This window comes from Mauremys reevesii, linkage group 4, assembly GCF_016161935.1.
Source record: "Mauremys reevesii isolate NIE-2019 linkage group 4, ASM1616193v1, whole genome shotgun sequence".
Classification (NCBI taxonomy): domain Eukaryota; kingdom Metazoa; phylum Chordata; order Testudines; family Geoemydidae; genus Mauremys; species Mauremys reevesii.
In genome coordinates this window covers 133,771,047-133,796,295 of record NC_052626.1, presented here as the reverse complement: position 1 = coordinate 133,796,295, position 25,249 = coordinate 133,771,047, and the positions used below count along the sequence as shown (strand labels likewise).

The 25,249-nt window shown below is 47.7% G+C and overlaps 1 long non-coding RNA gene across 1 annotated transcript; it reads right to left on the bottom strand.

The window, feature by feature from the left end:
• Positions 1-2,433: 2,433 nt before the first annotated feature.
• LOC120403527 lies at positions 2,434-5,001 on the bottom strand. Its single transcript, XR_005597573.1, has 2 exons — positions 4,887-5,001; positions 2,434-2,708 (listed from the first exon to the last, which is right to left on the bottom strand). It is a non-coding gene; the product is annotated as an uncharacterized LOC120403527 (long non-coding RNA).
• Positions 5,002-25,249: the final 20,248 nt, after the last annotated feature.

The window sequence follows — 25,249 nt, the reverse complement described above, 5'->3', positions numbered from 1 at the left end:
GATGGTGGTGCAGGTTTCACCGATTCCGACCTGGCATAAACTCAGACATTAGTCAATACCTAAATGCTTGGCCTTTTCTACAGTATGCACTGAAAGGTGACATTCACTCCTCTACACAGGGCCAGCAAAACACTCAAAAATAGGTACAAAAGGTTTGCGCTGGACCTCAGCACGGGTGACTTTCACCCTGAAAACAGTAGCAGGGCATTATCAAATTGATTTTTTGTGCATCCACTATTAATGTAATTTAGATTCAATTTCGATTTCTCTCAGGTGCTACAGAAATGCAAGATTCATAGGCACCAAGAAGATTTTATGAAATAGAAGGTGCCTGCAATTTCTTCCAACTATTGTATGGAATAAAAACAGGGACAGCTTCAGAAGCATCTGGTGCTGACCACTGTCAAAAAACAGGATACCAAATTAGATGCACAGCTGCTCTGATCTGGTATAAATCTGCCAGGCATAATATATGGAATTGAACAGCTCTTTACCTGTCATTCATTGCTGAGGAAAGATGCCTGTCTGAAACAGGTCTGCACTTGCATTCATGCAATTGCTATTTCCAACAGCTGCAAACAAGAAGCCAAGTTTCATGTGATTTAAAAAAAATAAAGAATTAAAATATATACCACACTTTGCTCAGTGCGTTGAGCTCTACGGAGGAGTGCTACGTAGCCAAGTGTGAACACAAAGGTTAAGTCGTGCAAATAGTACAGGCTGAAGTCCCAAAGAGCATGAAGTAGAAGGGTCAAGTGGTTCAGCGAGAGGGGAGGGTCTCACACCCAAGGCTTCAGCTCAAGCGGGAGCAACTACACTGCTATTTTTAGCCCCACAAGCCTCAGTGAATAGACCAGGCTCAGAGACTCGGTGCCAGGACTTTTTCTTTGCAGTGTAGACACACTCTTACCCCTTTGTGCCTTAATTCACCCCCCCACTTTAAAAGGAGGAGGAGAATACCCTATCTGATGGGTCTAATTAGCTATTTATAAGGTACTTTGAACTATAATCTCTCCATACAGCAATCTCAAAGTTGTATTGTGTGTATTCCCATCTAAACTGCGGTCTCAGCACCAATTCATTCATAAAACATGAAACGCCTTCTAGGTAACTGACAGTGAGGCAGGTGCACAGCAGCTCAGGTTACTGTTCATCATTTACACATTAAAGGTGTCAACAGTGAGTTACAGGCAATCTCCAATGGATTACAAAAGCTTGATTTTAAGGATCTAAAGTTAAATCGCTGTGAGCACTGCCTGAAGTCACCCCTCTAACCAGGGCTTCAGGAGCCCCAGAGAAAGGCTGGAGGCCAACAGTAAGATCAAAGGACTTGGCAACAAGAGCCACTTGGATAAGGACAGTGCCACTTGTCCTAAGTCATTGAGCCTTCTCTGGCTACAGCGGGCATGCTCAAAGCTTGGGCACCGATTACTTTGGCACTCTAGCCACAGTGTGATATGCCAGACCCTGGCAGCAGACAAAGCTCCTACCCTTCCCCCTCACGGTGCCATAGTATTGTATTTCAATGGTGGCATTTATTTCTACATTACTGCTAATGAAAGGTGCTAGATGGACAGCTCTGGAGGAAACCAAAGTCCTCCAACTGTCCTCAGCATGGGCAGAAGCAGCTCCAGCTTCCACTCATCCTGCCAAGATAACATGTCCGAACCATGATCTGGGAGGGAGAGGTGTTCCATCTTCATGACCCATGTTTTCCCTGATGATCTCTCAAGAGAGCCTCAGTGAAGGGGGTTTGTGGGGGAGTGTGTGTGTGTGGGGGGGGCTGGGATTAATTGTGATATGGCACTTACATACTATGAAGTGCACAGACTCCTCCAAACAGTCTCTCAGGGTACGTCCATACTACCCGCCCGGATCGACGGGTAGCGATCGACTTCTCGGAGTTCGATATATCGCGTCTCATCTAGACGCGATATATCGAACTCCGAACGCGCTCCCGTCGACTCCGGAACTCCACCACCACGAACGGCGGTGGCGGAGTCGACGGGGGAGCCGCGGACTTCGATCCCGCGCCGTGAGGACGGGTAAGTAGTTCGAACTAAGGTACTTAGAGTTCAGCTACTCTATTCGCGTAGCTGAACTTGCGTACCTTAGTTCGAACCCCCCCCAGTGTAGACCAGGCCTCACTGGCCAAACTGACTTTCAGTCACTACTTCAGAAGTGACCTAGGGGCGAGAGGCTCCATCTAGAAACCCTTGGCCAAGGAAGCTGCATTTTGAAAGGACGGGAGGCTAGCGATAGCATTGACTTTGCCGCCATGGAACAAATGTGGACCCATTCCCAAGCCTTAGGTGCCTGTTCATGGAGTTGCTGGATCAGCAGTCACCGCAGAGGAGACAGACTCCACCCCACGGAAAGACAGATGAGCCTCGTGTAGCCTTGGGGGATAAATGACAGGTCACTTCAGCCAGGCACGAAGCAGCAGCTTTTTATTACTTTAAAAATTCCTGCAGAAATATTAAGACACCAGCTCACCACTCTGCTGGCCTGGTTTAAAAGCCAAAGGGCGTGCTGCTCAGGGTCTGAGTGCACGAGAGAGCCTGGAGGGCAGTGGTTTTCAGTTTGGAGTGAAATATACCTCAGGACATAAGATAATCTCTTACTAATGGGAGTTCGGAAGAACCTCCCTCCAGCTGCTCACTGCACAGGTGTTTTGCACCTTCCTCTGATGCAGCTGGTACTGGCCGCTGTTAGGAACAAAGAGAGGGAAGATACTGGATTAGAACCACTGGTCTGCTCTGGTGTGATAACATCCATGGAAAAACTGGAGAGCAGAGTCACCAGTGACTGAAGTAGCCAACACGCCAACATTGACTACAGTGTTCATGTCATGTGGCACGTCCTGCAACATTACACTGGCACGACATCCAGATGTTTATTCCCCCAGGGGCGGGGGAGGTTACTGCACAATCTGATCTGGCTCTGGGTCAGGATGTTTTTCTTGATATTCAGCCTAATTTTGTTCCTTCACCTCATCCCTCCCAGCATGGATGGGCTTGGAAGGGAGGGTGTTAATTGCAAGCTGGGGCCTCACAGGGAAAGGGTTAACTAAGAAGTTGGGAGGGGAAGTACAAAGGCTTTACAGGTTTAGTCTGTCAGATCTGTCAAGGAGCCCCGCAAGGCCTGTGCACGCCTTAAAACTAACACCGGGTGCTGAGCCAGTTGGAATGTGCTCAGGGGAGAGGATGGATACAGAGCCATCAAAGTTGACAGGGCTCTCCCTGGAGAGGGGAGGGGCTTCTTTGCATTAAGTGATGTGTGGGCACACCAGCCCGAGCAACACAATGTGTTACAGTGATAAGGCAATTGCCACATCTGAGCAGACTGCTGGTCTATCAAGGTCCTCCAGCCTTGGCCAACACTGCTTCAAGAGAAGGTTCTCTCCACCCACACAAGTCATGCAGCTTCTGGAGCCCTGCAGGTGAACGGCTGACCCTTCAAACATGAGATTTGAGTATCCTTATGGTCTTGATTTATATGAAAGACAAGATCCTCTCCAGCTGCTGAGGCCTCTCAACCTGAGCTCCTGCAGAAGGGAGACATGCAGGAGATACTGGACTCAACTGGTGAGAGGTTCATTAGTTAATGAGATATGGGACCTTTCACCTCAAAGTCATCTGTTTAAACTCAGCTCAGGTTGGAAGTGACCAAAAGTATTGATCATCGGGTGGCAGTGCCAGGACCTGTGTGCAAGGAGTCTAGTGGGTTGCAGCTCAGTTCCTAGCAGTAAAGCATCCGCATCTCAAGGCCACCTCAGCAGAGAGGTGAAGAGCTGATCAGTCCATGAAGCCTGCCCTTCCTTCCCCACCACTAAAGGTAATTTCTACAGAACAAGATTGAAGCACATGAATGGGGTGAAATGGGGGAGGGGAAGCGTGTACTGCCACTGCACGCATGAACATCTGCCATGGATAGCTAGAGAACTTCAGTCTCTGGATCTCAATTCCATCACTGTTATCAGCGCACAAAGGAAAAGAGTAAGAGATATAAGCATTGTGCTCAGTGAAATGTGATAACAGAAGATCTGGCTCAATCTATAAATTCAGCCAAACCTAAAGAGTAAAAGGCTTCTCTGCAGAACATACACGTTCTATTCTCAGATAACAGTGTGAAATAAAGACCATTGTGGGGGCAGGAGGAGCAAGAGATAAATATTAATGTAAAAAGCAAGGGGCACTGATATTTTTAAAGCATTCATCTTAGGTTATAAGCAGCTTATCTTAGATTCTAACATATGCGGTATCCTTGGGAACCAAGTAACAGATCACAAATCAGATGTGTCAACATTTATCAAACCTTCCGACTAACCAAACCCCACCAGTTCTTATAGGAAGAGAGAATCTGCCATGCAGGGTTGAGGGCCAGCCCTGCATTCACTACTCTGTGTGTGCGTGGGGGGGGGGGGAAGCGGAAGCCTACAACTGAATTGAAAGGAAATTTTGCCTAAGGAATGCAGCCTATGTTATTGGTCTCTGTCTGAAGTCCTTCCTGGAGCACTGGCCTATATCCACAGCTTCAGAGGAAGATGAACAAAAGAAATCCAAAATAAAACCCATTATATAGGTATAGCTAATGTGGCCATCACCATGGTGCCTTGGCATCAGGCACCAAGCCAGTTGTGGAAATAACCCTTCCTGTCCCCTTCCCTTTCACAGTTTGAAGCATATGATTGGATTATCCTTACTTGACTCCTGGCAGAAAAACAGAAACCAACAAAAATCCCCCAGCTAACACTATAAAGCAATGATAGAACTAGAAACAGCTCAAGAAAAAGGCAAAGTTACCACATGACCCACCTCCCTTGGGAAAAATTCAGACATTTCCAACAAAACCAGCCTCTTTCCAAACAGGGGAGGTTTCCTCACCTGGAGCCACAATATAGCTGCTCAAAGAGTTCTGTCTACACATGATCAAGGGAACATCCCATTAGCCACTCTCATGGTGAAGACCCCTGCACTGTCTCCAAGAGATCTGTCCAAGAATTAGCTAGTGTCTAGGCACTGCTTGCCTTATCTTGCTTTCCCAGTGAGGTTGCGATTGTGACCTGTGATGGCATCACATATATTTCGGCAGATATGGTTGTCACGGAGTCCCTGGGCGATGCTCTGGAATTGCTCCCTACGAAACCGGTCAGGACTCTGGTGAAGTCTCCTCTCTGTCTCCAGTGCCAGAAGCTCACAGAGCTTCCATCTTCCTGGGTCTGACCTTGGAGCATTCAGCATCCTCTGCTCCTCCGTGTGCTTCCCACAGTGAGTCCACCCAGGCGGGGTCCTGGGGAAGCCAGAGGGTCCTGCACCCCCACTTCACAGTCAGATGTGACTCTTAGCCAGCCAGTAAAACAGAGGTTTATTAGATGACAGGAACATGGTCTAAAACAGAACTTGTAGGTACAGAGACCAGGACCCCTCAGCCAGGTCCATTTTGGGGGGTAGTGAGCCAGACCACCCTGTCTGCACTTCACTCCACATCCTCAGCTAGCTCCAAACTGACTCACTCCCCCTCCAGCCCCTCCTTTTCTGGGGTTTGTTCCTTTCCCAGGTCAGGAGGTCACCTGATCTCCTTGTTCTCCCACACCTTTAGCTATCTCCTTGCAGGGGGGAAGGGCCCCGGCCATTAGTTGCCAGGAGACAGAGTGCCGGCCATTTATGCATGCTGGCCCTTTGCTCAGCAACAATCTCACCCCCTAGAGACTTAAGAAATGCATAGGGGAAACTGAGGCACCCACACAGTATTCAGAAGAAACATTAAGAACACCCCACTTCATCACAATGGTCACTAGCCCAAAGAATATGAGGCAGTGTCTCCAATGTTAGCATCTGGAATAATGGATTAAAAACCATGACGCTCTCTGTTCCATGCAATAGCATTGCATGTTCTCCCAGACAGACAAAAAGAATGCTACCAGCCTGTGCCTGGATGAGAATAGTAACACAGCCTGTTTATTATGGTTTGTATGATGGAAGCCCAATGAGGTCCCAGCTGAGATCAGGCACTGTACATATGCTTGTAGTAAGAAACACTGCCTGCCCTTAAGAGTTCACAGTCTCCACAGACAGAGGATGGGAAGTAGGATAGAGGCACAGGGACTTGCTCAAGGTCACACAGCTCAGTGGCAGAGCTGGACCAGAACCTATATCCCAGCCCAGCACCCACTGGTGCACATTACCTCTCCAGGTTTACAGCTTCGGCATATAATACATGCTCATTACAAAATCCCCATGCACAATTTCAAAACCATAATGGACATAATAAGGCATGAGTTAAAAGACATGCATCCTAGGAAATAAACTGAATACCTCCCCCACAGACACATGCCTGGCAGGCAAACGCCTGAGAAAAGCCTGTACCTTGCCCTGAAAGTCAACAGACTCTAGTTCTGTTTGTCCAGCATGGAAATCTCGCTACTGATGAGACTAGATGGTGTAAAAAGTTCTTGCTCTGAAAAAACACTGTACTGATCACGCAAGAACCATTTGTCTTCAAACAGAATCTAATGCTCCAGTGTGTCATAGATCCTATACTGCTAGCTGCCCAGGCAGATTCTCTTCTAGCTCACATGGCAGGGCCCATGCTTTTGGACAAGAAGGATCAGAGTTCTAGCCCTACTATGGCCAGCAGGTACTAAATAGATGCGGCATGCAGCACAGTGGCAATTGAGAACGTTCTTTGGGACTATGGATTTGTGACAGGATTTAAAATGACTCCAGCGATGGGCATCTTATAAAAGACATTAGAAAAGAGACAGCCTGCGTGCCTCATTTGCACACATCCTGGTGAGTGTACATGCTGAGCCTGGCAATCATCCAGATGTAGCCAGACCTTTTTAAGGTGCCAGCTATTGTGCTATCCCAGTGCCAAACAGGCAACACCCTGTCTGTTTGCCCGAGCGCTGAGAGATGCATTCCACAAACAGGGGAGATGAGAACAAACAGCTCAGTCAAACTCTAGCACTGAAAGGCCCATCTGCCACTTGTGATGGCGAAGCCAAAGCAAGGGTGGGACCCAAACGTGTGTGTGACCCAAACGTCCTCACAGCCCACAGAAGCCATTTTCAGAGTGACATCCTATCCGGGCCACGTCTGGGCAGGAGCAACAGACCAAAGGGTAATTCCCTTGTCACTTGTGGTGGAAACCAGAGAAGCCTCCTGGGCAGCAAAGGAGCTGGAATGGCTTTTTCCTGCCATGGAGCAGCGACATCAGGCTACTTAAGCCTGACTGAACATCGTTTTACCTTTCGTTATCTCTGTCATTTGTCAGGGTTAATAACAGATTTCACACGCTCAGCCAGATGTTGTCCAGTAAACCACCGTCAGTCCAGCACTGCCTCCTAAAACCACCTCTTACTCTGCCTGCCTCTCTGCAGCCTCATGGTCCAGGAAATTTACCACCCTGTCTAGCTCAGCTCCCAGCCTGGAAACTGAAGCTGTAGCGCCACCTGCTGTACAATGAGAATTGGCTTGGGTGCAGCAGCGGGGGTTGGGGCCGGTGACAACAGATCCCATCAAAATCTTTTTTCAGAGTTTTAAAACATAAATTCCCCACTCCTCGCTTCTGTTTGTAATAATCCTTGGGGTCTTAAAAGTGATTCCATTCCCTTCCAGGAAACACTTCTCCCACCCCCTTGGGCACCCATTCCTTTGTTATCCTAGGGTTCTTCTTCACTGATGGGGACAGGTACTGGTTTGGTGCTGCTGGGTACCTGCCATTTATTTATTTAGGATCTAATCCCAAACCCACTGAATTCAATGGAAAAAGATGCCCACTGACTTATTAAGAGGCTGATCTATACATTTAAAAACATTTACATTTGTTTTTTGTTTTTTTAAAAACTCAAAGTCCCCACCTATTGAGAATATGGGCTCTGCAAAGAGGATAACATTTAACTCAAGGTCTCTTACTCACATGCTTCTAAATAAATTCTCTCATTTTCCTGTGCCCCTTTACCCCAACTCTCAGACTCTTTTCAATCCCTTTCATGCACGTAACCCCCCGACATGTGTGCACACACGCGGGTCCTTGTCCTATTTTCCTCAGCTATGAGCCCACACTCTGTGCTATGTATAATCTACAGTGTGGACACCACCTTCATTAGCACTGGTCTGGTACTGAATCCTTCCTACTCCTCCTAGGCTTTTTCTAATGGCGGAATCTATTATTTATATTCCAGGAGTACCCGGGGGCCCCAGTCAGAATCAGGGACCCATTGTGCCAGATGCTGGACAAACACATAATAAAAGCCAGCCTCTGTGCCAAAGAGTTTACAGTCTATGCACGGGGCATGGTGTGATGTTCATGGGGTTGGGGGAATTGTACCACTCTAATGTTCTGGTTACATCCCTCAAAACACACGGTCCTTTTACGTTTCCTAGGACACAGCAGAAAGTCAACCATACCAACCACTGTGGGTTAAAATAGTATTGCAATAAACTAATGAGTTGACAGAAAATGCCAACATCTAATAATAATCCCAAAGCCGATTAGGGAAAGGCGCAGTGTTTAAGAGGGCAGTAACAATATCTTCCCTTCCTAAAGCATCATTCACGCCCAAAGGATTCCAAAGCACTGTACAATTGACAGATCACACCACTGAACTGCAGCCACCTCTGGGGTGGGAGGCTGGCAATCATCTCACACACCGTACAACAGCAGACAGAGGGCAGGTCTGACACTGGGACAACTCCCTGCCCTCAATCTTATGGAAAGTGCATGGTGGTGTTAGCACCCACTCAGGCCTGGTCTACACTAGACTTGGAAGATGAGGAAGGGTGTTTTGAGGCGGCGCGGCGGCGACACCGAACCCACTCCGCTTTCCCTGACCCAGGATCTCTCTCACACCCTCACAGAATCCTATCAACGCCCCCCGCCCGCTTGGACGGACTCGGAATCAGAGGAGGATGGCGGTAAGTGCTACAAACAGGGAACAAACATTTTTTTTTTTAAAAATATATATATATATAAAATAAATATAATAAAATTTAAAAATAAAAACTATACAAAACAGTAGGTCTACACAGATAGTAAGAGCAAATAGTCTGGGGGGACAGTTCAAAAGGCTCTCAAAAAAAGCTCTGGAAAAGCCAGAGCCTCAGCAGGAGAGAGGTGCCTTGTTGGGTGCTCTTGTTGGACACCTTCCGAAGCACAGCACACTCGCCCCTCAGTCCTCAGCCTCAGGGGGACATCGCATGGCAGCGTATGGTCTGGTCGGTGCTGGTCTGTGTGTGGTGAGCATCGCTCTCTGCTGCCTCTCTCTCCTCAGGAGGTGATGGGTGTGCCTCTGCTGCATGGCTGCAGTGGATTGGTACTGTTATGTGCTGTTGTGGTGTGTATGTTTTACTTTTTTTTTTTACTTTGCAACTTTCCTCGCTTTTTACTTTTTTGAGTTTTAATTTAAGAAACTTTGCAGCCACATGTTGTGCCAGCTAGGGCAAAGAGAAAAGGGCTCAGAAACGTTCACTGGGTTCCCGTTCTTGGGCTCAACTTTTGGTCATCTTCTCTGAGCAGGAGAGCAGGAGAGCACAGCACAGCAGTAAGCACTCTGATAAGCACTAAGCTTAGGGGTACTTGTGCCAGGACTAAGAGGGATGCAGCTGTCTCTCTCCTCTCCTTCCTCCAGTGCATCAGCCAATGAGCCAATGATTCCAATGATCTCCTTCGGACTTCGAAGTTCGAGATTCGGGTTCTTTCGAGTGTCTTCTACTTGACTTTCTTAACCACTGCTGCTGTTGTTGTTTTGGTGTGTATGTGTTCAAGGAAATCACCACCTACCTTTCATTCACACCATCTCCTTCTTCCCCCCCCCCCTGGCGGCTCAGAGGCCGCTGCAGCTGGCTGCCAGATTGAAAGAGAAAAAGAGACAGGACGACATGGACAATGTTCCAGCTCCCAGGCTCAGGCGGGCAGAGGCGAGAGCGAGTCGAGGAGAGCCTGTGGCCAGCGCAGTGCAGCACACACCACAGGAGAGAGTGGGTGCAGGAAGGCCAGCAGCGGACGACTCAGCGCTGCTCTTGGCTGAGAGAGAATGAGAGCGACATGCTCCGCCCCTTGTGCCAATGATGAGCAACCCGCACCGCAGGAGGAGAGGAGCCCCTGCATAGGCGCGCAAGCGCCTCCCAACCAACCCCAAGCAGCCCCCCCCCCCCCCCAAACAGGCACAAGCGGTAGGGGCCGCAACTGAGTCTGCACCGCACCACACCAATAGTGTTCCGCACAAGAGACAACTCGTAATAAAGCTTTTTCTTTGCTCTTTCCTTACAGCATCAAACAGTCCCCACAAAAAAACATTACTCCAAACTACAACTACATTGTGTTATGTGTGTTTTGTGTTACTGACTGTTTCTCCAGTTTTCTCTGGTTGTGAGTTGTTGTGTTGTGGTGTGTGTGTGTGTTGTAATTGTAGCCCTGGTAGCACAGCAGCAGCAGCAGCTGCTGCAGGACTTGCAGCACACACAACTTCAGTGCACACACACAGTGTGCAGTCACAGACAGGGCTGCAGGGTCTGCTGTGTGGCCTTCTTCAGGTTGGGCTTGTTCAGTCCCCCCGGTCCTGCCTGCCTGGTGCCTGCCATCCGGGCAGTCCCCTTGGTCTTCCCTTCACCCCCTGCCCTGCCCCCCAAAGCCCACCTCCCCAGCTAGCCAGACCAGGAGCCCTCCCTTCCCCCCTTCCCCGCCCTTCCCCACCCCCCTCACCCAAAGTCATCCAAAAGCTGGCAGCTCGGCACCTCACCCCCCCACCCCCCTCCCCCCACCAGTGCCACACCAATTAGCACAACTCATGCTTAAAGATTCAAAGAGAAAAGAACTGTCAAAACAAAGAAAGATTTCAAAAATACATGTAAAACAGTGGACAGTCTCAGACTAGAAAAGTTTCAGAGAGGTAGCCGTGTTAGTCTGTATCCGCAAAAACAACAAGGAGTCCTTAGTCTCTAAGGTGCCACAAGGACTCCTCAGACTAGAAAGAGTTCAGTGGGATTTTGGCTGGCCAAGCTATCAGAAAGCAAGATTCCCCTTCAATTCTAGCCCCTTGCTTGAGACACGAGGCTTGAATAAATGGAGAGGAGAAGCAGGTCCCCAAAATAAAATCTTAATTAATGTCCTAAAAAAATAAAGGTCACGTGTATGTTTAAAACTCCCCGAGAGCTACAGCTGTTGGAAACTGGGTAGTTACAGGATACCTCCATCACTCTGCACAGACCCTGGCTGCATGCCCTGTAGAAGGGAGGTGCTAGACAGGAACAGCAAACCAGGTATCCTCTGAACACAGGGGGATTAAAGGTGCTAAGCATGGGGAGGGGGAGTGAGAGGCTGTCAGGGCCTTCTAGTTGTGCAAGTACTAAAAAAAATAAGGAGTAGGCTGAGTACCAGCAAATTCACCAGATGGCCTGGGGCACAGCAGACTCCTGAACTGAGGGTGCTGAAGCATCCCCTGTTTAACTGAAGGACTCATGGTGCAGATTACAGGAGTGTGGAATAAAGGTTCCTACCACACGACAGGGGTCAGTCTGCATGGACTTCAAAAGGGTGGCTGAGGATTCTGTGGAGGGGCTGATTCAAGGCTGTTTGAAGAGTTCAGATGGCCTAGAGAAAGGCCAGCAGGTGGCAGCAAAATAAACGGTTAGACTAGTGTAATGTTAGGTAACCCCATGCACCTCCATAATTCACTCTTCATTAAGATCCTCTGTTATGGCAGGAGAGCTGGCAACTAAAAACATTAATTCAGGTTTATAAGCCACGTCAATGACTCCCACCTCTGTTGTTTTGTTAATCCACTTTCCCCTCCCCGTTAATTATACACCTGTTGATCACTTAATTTTTGATTTGAGAGATTCCATGAAGTAAGAAGGTTCTTTGAGTGAAGTGAAGATACTTGCAGCCAGGTTTTCACTCGGGCTCAGCGCCCAGCAGCTCCCATTGAAAACAGAGACGTTCTCCCCTCATACTCCTGGAGAACAGTGCCAACTGCTGTGCTCACAGATGCTAAGATCTCTTTCTGTGAATGGCTTGCCAACTACAGAACCAGTTTCTCCTCCCTTGGTTTTCACACCTCAACTGCTAGAACAGGGCCTCATCCTCCCTGATTGATCTAACCTCGTTATCTCTAGCTTGCTTCTTGCTTGCTTATATTTACCTGCCCCTGGAAATTTCCACTCTTGCATCTGACGAAGTGGGTATTCACCCATGAAAGCTCATGCTGCAAAACGTCTGTTAGTCTATAAGGTGCCACAGGATTCTTTGCTGCTTTTTAAGATCTCTTGAAAATCTTGCCATGCAGTAGCAACCAAGGGCTCTTGGGATGCACGACACTTCTCTCTCACACACTGAAGACTGTCTTAACTTTTTAAAAATTATATTTTTGGGGATCTCTAGGCACTACTATAATACAAACTATTACTAGTACTTATTTTCATAGTCACTTCTCGCCACTAGAGGACAGTGCCGTATTAGGGAGTTTTCTACAAGTAGCCATATCGTGGCCTAGCCCTGGCAGACCCCGATACAGGCTTAATTTTGTCTAAACCCATTAGATTCTATTTTCATTTAACTGAGACTGACTTGAAATGATCATTTGTGACACTCTTTCAATACAGTACAGTCCTCAAAGCATCATCCCTAAACTGAATCCCACACAGTGAACTGACAAGCTGCCAATTTAAAGAGCAGTCAGTGACCTTATACAGTGGTGGCTCCAGGCACCAGCGCTCCAAGCGCATGCCTGGGGTGGCAAACCGCGGGGGGTGCCCTGCAGGTCCCTGCGAGAGTGGCAGTCAGGCTGCCTTCGGCGGCTTGGCTGCGGGAGGTCCGCCGGTCCTGCGGATTTGGCAGCAGGTACTGGCGGGACTGGCAGACCTCCCGCAGGCAAGCCGCCAAAGGCAGCCTGCCTGCCGTGCTTGCAGCAAAAAAGCTAGAGCCGCCCCTGACATTATAGCCTAGAACAGAAGAATGGGACGGGAAGGGGCAGAGGATATGTCCAGCTGTTTCTGATTCCAAGGGATTCCTTCTTTCATATATCCATCCAGCTATGTGCTCAAAGGGCCAGATTCTGCCCCAGTGGAGTGGGAGTTTTCCGTGTGGGCAGGATCAGGAGCTACTGCTCAATGTGAACTTTATGATCAGTGATATCTTATAAGCTGACCTGGACCTTTGTGTCTCAGCCCCCTAGCTCATATAGACATGGCCTATTTAATGCACCCCTTTTATTTCATTAACATCATTGCAGGCATTCAGTTTTTCAGGGCTGCCTTTCATATTGTGTTTGGGAGAAACCATTTAACAGCCACACAGAAAGGGGGTTCCAACCCAGCCATAGGATCCGTTAGTCATGCTGCATTTCTCTTCTACTGCATTAGACTGTAAACTTTGGGAGGGAGGTTCTGGGCCGAATTCTCTGCTGATGTAAATTGGTCCATCACCACTCAAGTCAAGAGAGCTCCAGCAATTTGCATCTACAGAGAACTTGGACCTCTGTTCCTTGGCATCTTTAAGCTACTGTGCAGAGAGGCATGTACACTTAAAGCCAGGCTACATATATATGTAGACGATTACCATAGCTATCATTTTAAACACAAGGATGATTGCAGTTGATTGTTTTTCTTCCATCTCTCAGTATCCAACAAAAGCCAGAGGGGACAGCAAAGGGAGCACCATGTTTCAATTAAAATAAATAAATAAATCAGTAATAAGAATTAGCATCTGGCAATCTGTTTTGCTGAAAACAGACAGGGACTTGAATCTTTACCAAGAATTCCAAGTGAACCACTCCTGATGTCTTGCTCAGAGTGTTTCATTGCTTCTACTGCCATGCTTCCCCCAGAAACACATGCAACAAAAATGAAGGGGGCAAAAGTTCACTGAACTCTTCCCAGCCTCAGAAATGGTTCATTTCAAGTTTTTGGTAGAATTTTCGCCTGATTAGTGCTGGAGAACAATAGCTTTTCAAGTCTTTCTGGAGCTGCCATTTTAACTCTTGGTGAAGGACAAACTTGTCAGAGCAATAAACAGCTAAGAAATCCCCCAAGTTGTATTACAGGACTGTCGCATCTTAGGCACATTTAACATGCACAATTTCAGCTTTACGCGGTCGGCAAAAACAAAAAAAAAAGAGAAAGATAACAATTTAAATACTGTTTCTGTAGTGCAGGTGATCCCGCCCACCATTACACTCAATGTAATTTTGACTATACACGATTTTCGCTTTACGTGCTGACTGCGGAACGTAACCCCAGCGTAAGAAGCGACAGACCTGTATTTTCTGTTCACCAGCCAAATAAGTGTAACTGCTGGAGACCATTATGTTCCCTGACTTGACTTTCAATAAGCAAGCCTCTTCCCTCTGAATTTGCTTAGAAGTTCAATGAATATTTAGTGCCACTCTGGGGGAAAACAAAGCAGCAAGAAATGAATGGATAGGGCAGGATCATTTAACCCCAATTACTAGGCTCTCTTCTTACTTGGTGCTACAGAGGAAGGTCAAGAGAGAAAGAAAAACAGCTGCCCACGACATGGCCAGGGAACAGGTTACTTTACCAGAGATAATTGGGAGTCATAAATTTTGGGGGCACTCTGATCAGGGGTTTTGTCCAGGCTTATTTCCACTTTTCAACAACATAAAACATAAGATGTGGGCGACTCCTTTGGGAATAATACAAAAAATCTGCCCTCCAAATAATAAAAACAACGAGGAGTCCTTGTGGCACCCTTAGAGACTAACAAATTTATTTGGGCATAAACCCCACTTCCTCAGATGCACGAAGTGAAAAATACAGGAGCAGGTATAAATACATGAAAGGATGGGGGTTGCTTTACCAAGTGTGAGGCCAGTCTAACAAGATAAATCAATTAACAGCAGGATACCAATAGAGGAAAAATAACTTTTGAAGTGGTAAAAGAGTGGCCCTAATCATTTTACAAATCTCATCTTCCCATTAAATAGTGTCTAATTTAGTGTGGGAAATTTAGCCTAGTAGCTAGAGCAGGGAATGGGGACTCAGGATTCCTGGTTCTATTCCTGCTTCTGCCACAAAGTGATTTGGGGAAAGATGCTTAGGGCCAGCTATTCAAAGGTATTTAAGGTTTCAGAGTGGCAGCCGTGTTAGGCTGTATCAGCAAAAAGAACAGGAGTACTTGTGGCACCTTACAGACTAACACGTTTATTTGAGCATAAGCTTTCGTGGGCTAAGTGCATGAAGAGGAAGATAGGTGCCTAATCTCCACTCTGTGTTTCCCTCACCATTTGTAAAATAGAGGCAACACCGTCCTGAAAGGTTTAACTGATTCACTGTGAGATGTGAAAGGGCCAGTGGAGTGCAGAATGTTGTTATTATTCAGGATAAGACATTGCTGAAGGGGGTGACTTGGGTTATTGACCAGACATGCACCATTTAATGCTTGTGCCGGTCAGCTGAGTCATGCACCCAGCAAGGAGAAGGTATCGTATTTAAAGAGCTACAACCTCTTCTGGCCCCTTGGTAGTGGCTCAACCCCTAGAGAGTAGGGAGCTTGCTCCTGACACCTCCTGATGAACAGCAAGAAGAGCTGCTTCGGAACTCCAGTTGGACAGAGGCTCCATGGTGGAAGGAGCTGCCTGCCAGTATCTGTGGGTGAGCTTGGGGTATTAGCCAGGCCTCATTGCATGTCTGTTATGTGCTAGTTGGGGGGCATTTGGGTCAGAATTCAGTATTAAGTCTGGGGGCAAATCAAACCTGATTATCCCAGTCGGGTAACCGAAGGGCAAGAGAACTGCACCAAATGTGCCTGGGGCAAGGGGTCATCTTCATAAAACCCATAGCTGCTGGCACAGTTGGGTAGCGGGGCCTGGCCAAACCAGAAAGAGGGGCAGAACGGCGCTCCTGCTTCCTGGTGGGAGCTCCTCCAAGATGGGAGTTTGAGCTAGTCTGATTTGTTACGATTTCAGAAGGAAGCCCTATATGACTGAACCCAGCTCTCCTTGCTGCCAAAAACACCCAGCAGAATGGTTACGAATAGCTCGCAATGCACTTGTGACCCGCATGAATACTCGATACTTGTTCACTGATTGTTCTCTGCTCACTTAGCACAAGAGCTCATTAGTGCCTCAGCCCCGGGTATTACTGCTCCCCGGGGCAATTAATATCATGGAGGTTGCGTTTCCAGTGGGGCTCTGCATTCTGACACCAAAGTAGCACGAAGATTGAAATCCAGAGCAGTCATTCGTCAAGGGATCTGCGACTGAGTTGCCCATTACAGAATCTCACCCAAGAACAACAGACATGAACTCCTATCTCACCTTTTAGCCAAGCACCTCGGATCAGCTGTTAGCCAGTTAATTCCAAGACTTAAGTATTACTTGACCCATTTCAGAGGTAAGTGATCTACCTTTTCATCCCAAGGCACTTCAAAAGACTATATAAATAAAAAAATCACATCACCCATCACTGAAGGGCAGCCACGCCTGGTGTGAGAACTAGCAGCTGCCGAACAGCACATAGCAACACTATATAACAGCTTAGGACAGAGGGTGAAGATATCTTACCAAAAAAAATGTAGGGGAATTGAATAAAATTCTGCTTCCCTACTGTACCCAAATTGGGATTTAGCCAGGACACCAGGATAATACACCCTGCTATTACATAAAATTCTGTGGGCTCTTTAGTGACCAGAGATGTACTTTCATTTTATTATGCACATGAAAGTCAGTCAGTCAATCTCCTAATATCATGCTAGTGATATTAGTTCACCACTGATTCAGGTGCAAGGCAGGGAAGACTTCTACTCAATCACCAACACCTTCAGGTACAGAGAGGTGTTCCTTGCAAGAGATCTCCCATCCTAAAATGGATTTGGCTATATGCTGCTTAGCTTGGGGGATTGTGGCACATGGAGGGCAGGCTACACATTTTACAAAAATCATTTACATACGAAGACTTAAAATAAACAGGGTTCACTCATCCTAGTCAATGAAAAGTTCTGAAAAATCCACTGTTACTCTACAGCAGGCATGACCAAAATGCAACCCAGATATGGCCCACGGAGATCTGCGAGACTGCCCACAGCTCTATGTCACATTAAACAAACAAACCAATCAAAGGAATAGGCCACTGAGAAAACAAGCCCCAGCACAAAGGTGAATGAAGCGAGAGAGATTAAGTGGCTTACCCAAGGTCACACAGTAAATCTGTGGAAGATCCAGTAATGGAACCCAAGAGTCACTTACTCCAGCAGCAGCGGTGGGGAAAGGAGTGTGGGTCAGTAGATGGGGCACCAGTTTATATATTTGGATTTCCCAGTGTTGCTTGCGACCTTGAGCAAGTCACTCAAACTCTACGCATTGGCTTCCCCATCTATAAAATGGGGATAATACCGCCCACTCACCTTTGCAATTAGCTTGGAGATCTAATCTGGGAATTTGCCCTGCTTTGAGCAAGAGACTGGACTAGATGATCTCCTGAGGTCCCTTCCAACCCTGATATTCCATGATGTATATCTACAGATGAGAAGCCCTGCATAAGCTTTATTACCACCCCCACCAGCAGCCAATTAGCTTTATGTTTCACCCATTAACTACCAATTCAACTTAATAACAACAGGTATTATTAAAAGGAAACAAACCAAGTGGATGGAAGTGAAGTAGATTTTGTTAAGAGGGATCACAGTTGACTCAGGTCATAGGCTAGTGATCAGGGCTTGCATATGTCCACCCCCGTTAGCTTTGGCCCTCAGTCAAGTTACAAACTCTGCTGCAGTTTTTTTAAATCTAAAGATGAGGTTGTCTTAGTAAAAAAAAAAAAGTTGAATTAAATCTCTTTCAGGAATGTGAATCTCTCTGAAACCTAATAACCGGCTCTCAGCACTCTCCCTTCCTACAATTGCAGTGAGTTCACGTCAAAGCCTCACCTCCCTGCCACTAAACTAAATGAGGGGGTGATATTGCTTAAGATGGAGCCTCACTCAGGTATAAAATTAATTAGTTTTAGGGAAGAAGACAGGATATTGCTCTCATGTTAGCAGGTTGGGATATTAGCCAAACTGAACTGAGTGAAGCATCAGGGACTCTCTGCAACTTCTCGCATAATCCCTTGCTCGTTTGTTTCACTCAATGTTTATTTTGGAGGATTCCTTTCCACGCTTGGCATGTACTTCGATCTTAAACAGATTTGAACGACAGAAGCAGGAGAACAGGAGAGGGCAATGCATTCTGGAGGCTGCTCCCTGCCATGCCGTATGGCTCACTGTATGGGGAAGTCAGTACCTAGCCCAGGGGTGGGCAAACTTTTTGGGGCGAGGGCCACATCTGGGTGAGGAAATTGTATGCAGGGCCAGGGCAGGGGGGGTGGAGTGCGGGATGTGGAGGAAGGGGCTCAGGACAAGGGATTGGGGCAGAGAAGGGGTGCAGAGTGTAAGAGGGGGCTCAGGGAAGGGGGTTGGGGTACAGGAGGGGTGCGGAGTGCAGGACGGGGCTCAGGGCAGGGAGTTGGGGTGCACGGGGTGCAGGGTGCAGCAGGGAGCTCAGGGCAGGTGGTTGGAATGCACAGGAGTGCAGAAAGGGGCTCAGGGCAGGGAGTTGGGTGCAGGAGGGGTGCGAGGTACAGGCAGAGGGCTTAGGGCAGGAAGTTGGGGGGCGGGGGGCAGGAGGGGTTTGAGCTCCAGCCCGGTGCCGCTTACCTAAAGTGGCTCCAGGGTGGCAGTGGCGCACACCAGGGCCAAGGCAGGCTCCCTGCATGCCTGCCCTGTCCCCACGCCACTCCAGGAAGTGCTGCGGCCCCTGGGGGGGGGGGGGGGCAGAGGGCTCTGCGTGCGCACATGGAGCCCTTTGCCTCCCGGCCCGGGGGCTGCTTCTGAGAGCAGCGCCGGGCCCGCAGCACCACCAGGGGTAATCCCGCGGGCCGGATCCAAAGCTCTGAAGGGCCGGATCCGGCCCACGGGCCATAGTTTGCCCATCCCTGACCTAGCCTGACATGGAACAAAGGACCAAGCAAGGCCCCGATCTTACAAAGATTTACACACATGCTTAACTTCAGGCACTGGGAGTGGTCCCATTGACAGTCAATGTGACTGCTCACGTAGATTCGTGGATTCCATGGCCAGAAGTGATCCTCTAGGCCAGGGGCTCTCAGCCTTTCCAGACGACTGTCCCCCTTCCAGGAGTCTGATTTATCGTGCGTACCCCCAAGTTTCACCTCACTTAAAAACTATTTGCTTACAAAAATCAGGCATAAAAATACAAAAGTGGCACAGCTCCCTGTTACCAAAAAACTGCGGGCGTTCTCATTTTCACCATAGAATTATAAAATCAATTGGAATATACATATTGTATTTACATTTTAGTGTATCGTATACAGAGCTGTGTAAACAAGTCATTGTATGAAATTTTAGTTAGTGTGGACTTCGCTAGTGCTTTTCCTGTAGCCTTTTGTAAAATTAGGAAATGTCTCGATGAGTTGATGTACTCCCTGGAAAACCTCTGCGTACCCCTGGTCGAGAACTGCTGATCTAGTCTGACCCCCTATGTAACCCAGGCCATAGAACTTCCCCAAAATCATTCCTAGAGTTTATCATTTAGCAGAAACAACCAACCTAAATGTAGAAATTGTCAGGGACTGAGAATCCACGCTTGGTCAATTGTATGGGCGCTGACTCCACAGGTGTTCCAGCGGGTACCTAGCACTCACCGGCAGCCAAGCTCCCCCCCAACAGCTGTTCTGCGGGGTGCAGGAGGCGCTGGGAGGGAGGGGGAGGAGTGGGGACAGGGCACGCTGGGGTGGGGATGGGGGTTTGGAGAAAGGGGTGGAGTGGGGGTGGCCCTGGGGCAGAGGGGGTGGGGTGAGCACCCCCCCCCCCCGGGTAGAGAGGAAGTCAGCACCTATAGTCAACTGTTCCAATGGCTAATTACCTTTGCAGTTAGAAATTTACATCATGTAAATTAACAAAGTTAGAACATGCTTAAGCATTTGCAGGATCAGGGCCCTTATTCTATGCACTGTAACATGCTTGTAAAGCGTGTCATGGACAGTCCCCTCAATCTCATCCTTTGTAGCCAGCCACCGTAGCCACTTGCTATTGCAGGCAGCTACCAGACCAAAGCCTAGATCTGAAGGCCCCTCAAGAACTGGTAGAAATGCCATAGGAGGCAGGCCAGATCCCTTTCCATGGGCTGTGGGTCAGGCTCGTAGCTCAGAAGCCAGAGGTCGGTACTGCAGAGGCAGGCTCAAACCCTGTTGCTATTTCCAATGCAGCGTCTCGATGCCAGTCCCTCTTCAGGGGCTTTGTTTCAACTCCAGCGAGGCACTAACATTTAAACAGCAAAGGCTGAGTAAAAACCCAACCATGCCCCCGTGAATAGCAGTGAATTCTGTGAGTATCAAAATTGCCCAGGAAGGGAATTGGCCTCTGGCTAATCACCAGTTATATCACTAATCACAGGTTACATCAGGGAGCGATGTTTTTACCCCCTCATCTCTGGTTTCCTTCCAGGCATAATCCCTGCATGATTAGCCTATGGAGGACATAAAATTAAATTTATTTGTAAATCCTATCAACAAAGCTAACAAGCCAGGGGACCCTGGGTCCCTGAGGCAGAAGGGATGGGCTCAGTTCTCCTTGTTTTGTTTGGATGAATGCGAAAGGGCTTAAGAGCGGCTTTCATGTTTCCTTCTGATATGGCAGTTAGCTGTAAATCTCCCCCCTCATTGAAACTGCACCAGCTCTCACCTCCCTGCACAAGGTGAGGTGCTTGAATTAAACCTCTGGATGCAATTAGATACCTGAGAATTGGTACGAATGGCATATGAGGCAGGCTGGAGTTTCTACACAGCACACGGCTAGCAGCTTCGCTTCTCATTTAAGGACTGATCTTGCACTCGCTGAAATCAATGGAAGAGCTCTTCAGTGGGGGCAGGATCACAACCAGGCTCTCCATACCAGTTAAGGATCATCTAAGAAATCCAACCAAGAGTCCTGTGGCACCTTATAGATTAACAGACATATTGGAGCATGAGCTTTCGTGGGTGAATACCCACTTCGTCGGATGCAAGTAGTGGAAATTTCCAGGGGCAGGTATATATATGCAAGCAAGAATCAGGCTGGAGATAATGAGTTTAGTTCAATCAGGGAGGATGAGGCCCTCTTCTAGCACCGTTCACACCTCAACTGCTAGAAGAGGGCCTCATCCTCCCTGATTGAACTAACCTCGTTATCTCCAGCCTGATTCTTGCTTGCATATTTATACCTGCCCCTGGAAATTTCCACTACATGCATCCGACAAAGTGGGTATTCACCCACGAAAGCTCATGCTCCAGTACGTCTGTCAGTTTATAAGGTGCCACAGAACTCTTCGCTACTTTTACAGATCCAGACTAACATGGCTACCCCTCTGATGCTTACGAAATCCAAGCAGATCCTATACAGGTTTTGATGGACCAAACCAGAACCCTGGATGCAAATCCCCACCCTTGTCTGGATACAACAGACACATAGTTGAGCAGTCGGGGTTTTGAGAATTTTGTTGTTTGGGGAAATGGGGTGGGGGAGAAACTAAAACAAAGCACAGACCTCTCTGGATTCTTCCACTTCCCATTGCGGCAGCTAAAATTTAAAAATCTGACTGTACAAAACCACCGGAGCTTTGGAATAAAAGAGACCAGCTCATGTTGCTACTGCCGCAGTGCCTCCCACACTCCAGTGCTCACAGGGACCACTTTGTTCTAAACAAAATGATCCTCTGGTGCTTGACCTGCACGTTAATTTCATTCATTTTCTAGAAGATCCACACTGAGTGAGACAGGGAGGCCAATGCAGAAACCACTGATTTCAGTCTATGGTTTACTTACCAGCAGGGTCTTACTACAACTGTGATTGGCTTGAATGATGAACTGATCATCAACTCCAGCCGAAAACACCAGGCTACACATTACTTACATTGAGAGTGATCAAGGATGCATGTGGGAGCTTCCAAAATGTCCATTATATCCTGATGCATGGGGCGACAGTGCCCATTTACAATGACACTGAACATACCCTCATAGTCACTCAAATCTATTGTGCAAACACATATGGAAGCAGCTTTTAAAAGTGCCTTGATAATTGGGACTGTATATGCAGGGAAGATCCCTATCTGAGTGCAAAAATACTGTTCAAAGTTACCAGATATCGAAATAAATTACACCATGGTACAGATCAAAACAGTTACCAAGTAAATTTCCTAAATCCAAGACATGCCTGGAAAACACTGCTCTGTCTCTGGGGTTCCCCTTTTCTTTTACATCTTCTAAGAGTCTTTTTTTTTTTAATTGGTTGGTAAGGAGAAGGGGAGAATTACTTCCATCCCAAGCTGTTTGCATTCCTCACCACAATTCACAGTGATTGTTTAATACTCTGGTTGTTTAATTGTGATTGTTTAATACTCTGAACACCTTAGACAAATGAGTATTATGAATCAAAGCAATGAAGCATCCTAAACTACAGCAGTGGTCTCTATTCTGATAAATGAGGTTACAGGGAGATCCCAAAGCACTTTACAAAAAAAAGAGAGGCATTATCCCCATTCATGGAATTTCAGTGTGATTTGGATACCTCATTCCTTTAGGTTCCTTGAAAATTGCAGCCAGAAAGTTTAAGTGAAGTACCCAAGGCCACAGAGAGAATCAATGGGAGAGCCACACACAAACAGAAGTCCCCCAACTCTAGCCATTAGATCATACGGTCTTATTTTAACCTATGGTAATTCATGGATTTATATAGTGAAGGAATACTCATATGGACTATAATGTATTACCTAAGGTTAGATCAGCCAGCCGAGGGAGTAGAATAACTGAACTGACCCTTCTGTTGGAAATGGCATTGAACCTGAATTGTGAACCACTTTGGCTGACTCTCCTCCACTGCTGAGTTTTGAACCCCCTGCAGGTCACTGGTTCTGACCAGGACTAGAGAGAAAAGGACAAGAATCCTTCAAGGAAAACTATTCTTCTGGTGTTGCCAAGCTGGGAGAAGCAGGAAGCACTAGAAATCTCATGATGTAATCCATCCCCATGAAGGTTCAGCCTGGTTTCCAGTGGGTTTGGATAAGCCCCTGAATACCTGGGTGTTTTCTGAACCGAACTGCCAGGACTCACCCATCTCTAGAACCAGCACTAAGTGTGCCTGATCCCTGCTAACCACTTACAGTGAAAGCCAGCCCTGCTGCTACGGAGTGTGAGAGTGGCCAAGAAGCCATCCTGGTGGGGCAGGGAAGAATGGCTCAGATAGAGCAGGAGGAAATGCATCCCTCAGCACCTTTTGCTTCCGCTGCTGCGTCTGCCCTAGAGGCCTCATCACAGCTCATAGCTGGCAGACCTCACTAGCTTGGAGCTAGGGTGCACCATTCAAGGACAGACTTTCCATGGTAGGAATCCCACCCTGCCACTGCACTAGCCCACTGTCACAGCCTGGGGCCAGATTTGCCTGTAACTTGTGACAGAGCTCATATAGCACACCATGTCTACTGTGGTCGATGCCCTTGATCCCCACCTGTGTCCATACAAAGGGGTGGCAGGTCCCTTCCCGCAAAGCCTGCTACAGCTCAGCATCTCAGACTGTTTTCAGTGTGGTGACTATCTGAACCTCCACTCGTTGGGGTCATTGCATGGGGCAGACCCACTGCCACTTACTTAGAAGACTGACAAAGCTCCTGCCGGCTGCTGCCTCTTCCACAACAGCTTGCTGTTCCTCATCACCAGGACATGAAAAGAAGAACACCCAGTGCTGCTCAGTGCCTGCTCCTGCAGTGTCATATGGACTATACCGATGCCTAGTAATAATTCTTGCCTGCCTATGGGACCCTGCCCATCTGTCTCCCTGGAGCAGCCAGTATGCTACAAAGCACAAATGCTGCGTATCCCAGCTTCTCCTTCTAGGTATCTCACGGTGGGAGAGGATTAAAAGCATTAGCAGCTCGCTCAGGTTCTAGTCCTGCCCCGGTGAAGTGAAGGAGAACTCAGCTAGAGTTCGGAACAGGACAAAGGAGAGCAGATGGGGCATAAGGCACTGGTTAAGGATTAGCAGCTATTATCCTCACATTACTTTCCACAACAGGATGCTGCTTGGGTGTTAATGAAACCCCTGTAGAAAAGGTTTTGCCACTTATGTGTGAGCACTCGATAGCCCAAGGGGGGTTGAACAGGCTAAAGAGGCGGTTGCCTGTAGGATGCCTGTGGCAATCCAGCCCTGCAGCAGCAGTGGCTGCTCTGCAGCCTGTGTAAATTAAGTTTGGTGGCCTGAGTCAAGCTCCTAGTAGGGCAGGTAAGAAGCCACCCTCACAACAGCCCCTTCCATCCAATCCCCCTTGCTCGTATTCTCAGGGGAAGGATCCCTCTACTGGTTGCTCCCTCTGAGTTCACAGCCAAGTCTGTCCAGACCGTATCTTGCTTGCAGGGTTGAATGTTGTGCCATAGCTAAGATTCCTAAATCGCCCTGGATCCTTAGTTTCTACAGTAGCTTGTGTGATAAAGGTGCAGCGATTACCCAGTGTAAACAAAATCTGCAACAGTTTCCTTCAGTGACTCCCTATCAGCCTTGCCTTATGTCTCCTACTTGGAAGATATCCTATGGTCACAGCCTTCCATCTAATCAGGCAAACAGCACAGCTCTCTGCTCTGAAATTAAGGACCATCGTGAAGGGAGGAAATGGCCCATTGGGCCCCGTGTATCCTGGGAGATTTTTACACATTGAGAGAAGACACACTTAGTGTGAGAGGAAGATAAGTTATTCCACTAACATCCTTGGTCTATTAAAGTTTTTGAATAAAGCCTGCAATAGTGCTCATTACTTGGGTTGATTTCGTCTCCCTGCCCACCTCAGGTTGGCTGAAAGGGATTGACAAGGGATGAGAGGTTATTGGACCAGGCTAAGTGAAATACCACTTTTCATTAAACAGCCTTGGACTATTATAGTAGAATATACATTCAACCACAATCTTGCTGCTGACTAGGTCTCTCTTGTGCAGCCGACTAGAAATACTGCAGCACTTCATCTAAAATGGAAGTTGTTAGTGCATTAAAGATGATGAAAGTGAATCAGTTCTGGGACCCCCCCCCAAGTTATTTGTTTTGATATTAAATCCCATCCATTTTACCCCAAAAGTCCTTCTCCAAAGAACTGGTGACAGCATGTTGTTCCTTAGAGGACAGCCATTAACAAGTCACCAACGAGGAAACAGAAATAACAGCACGTGACCAATCGCACCCCACAAATTTCTTAAGTGAACGATTTCCAGCCTGTTCA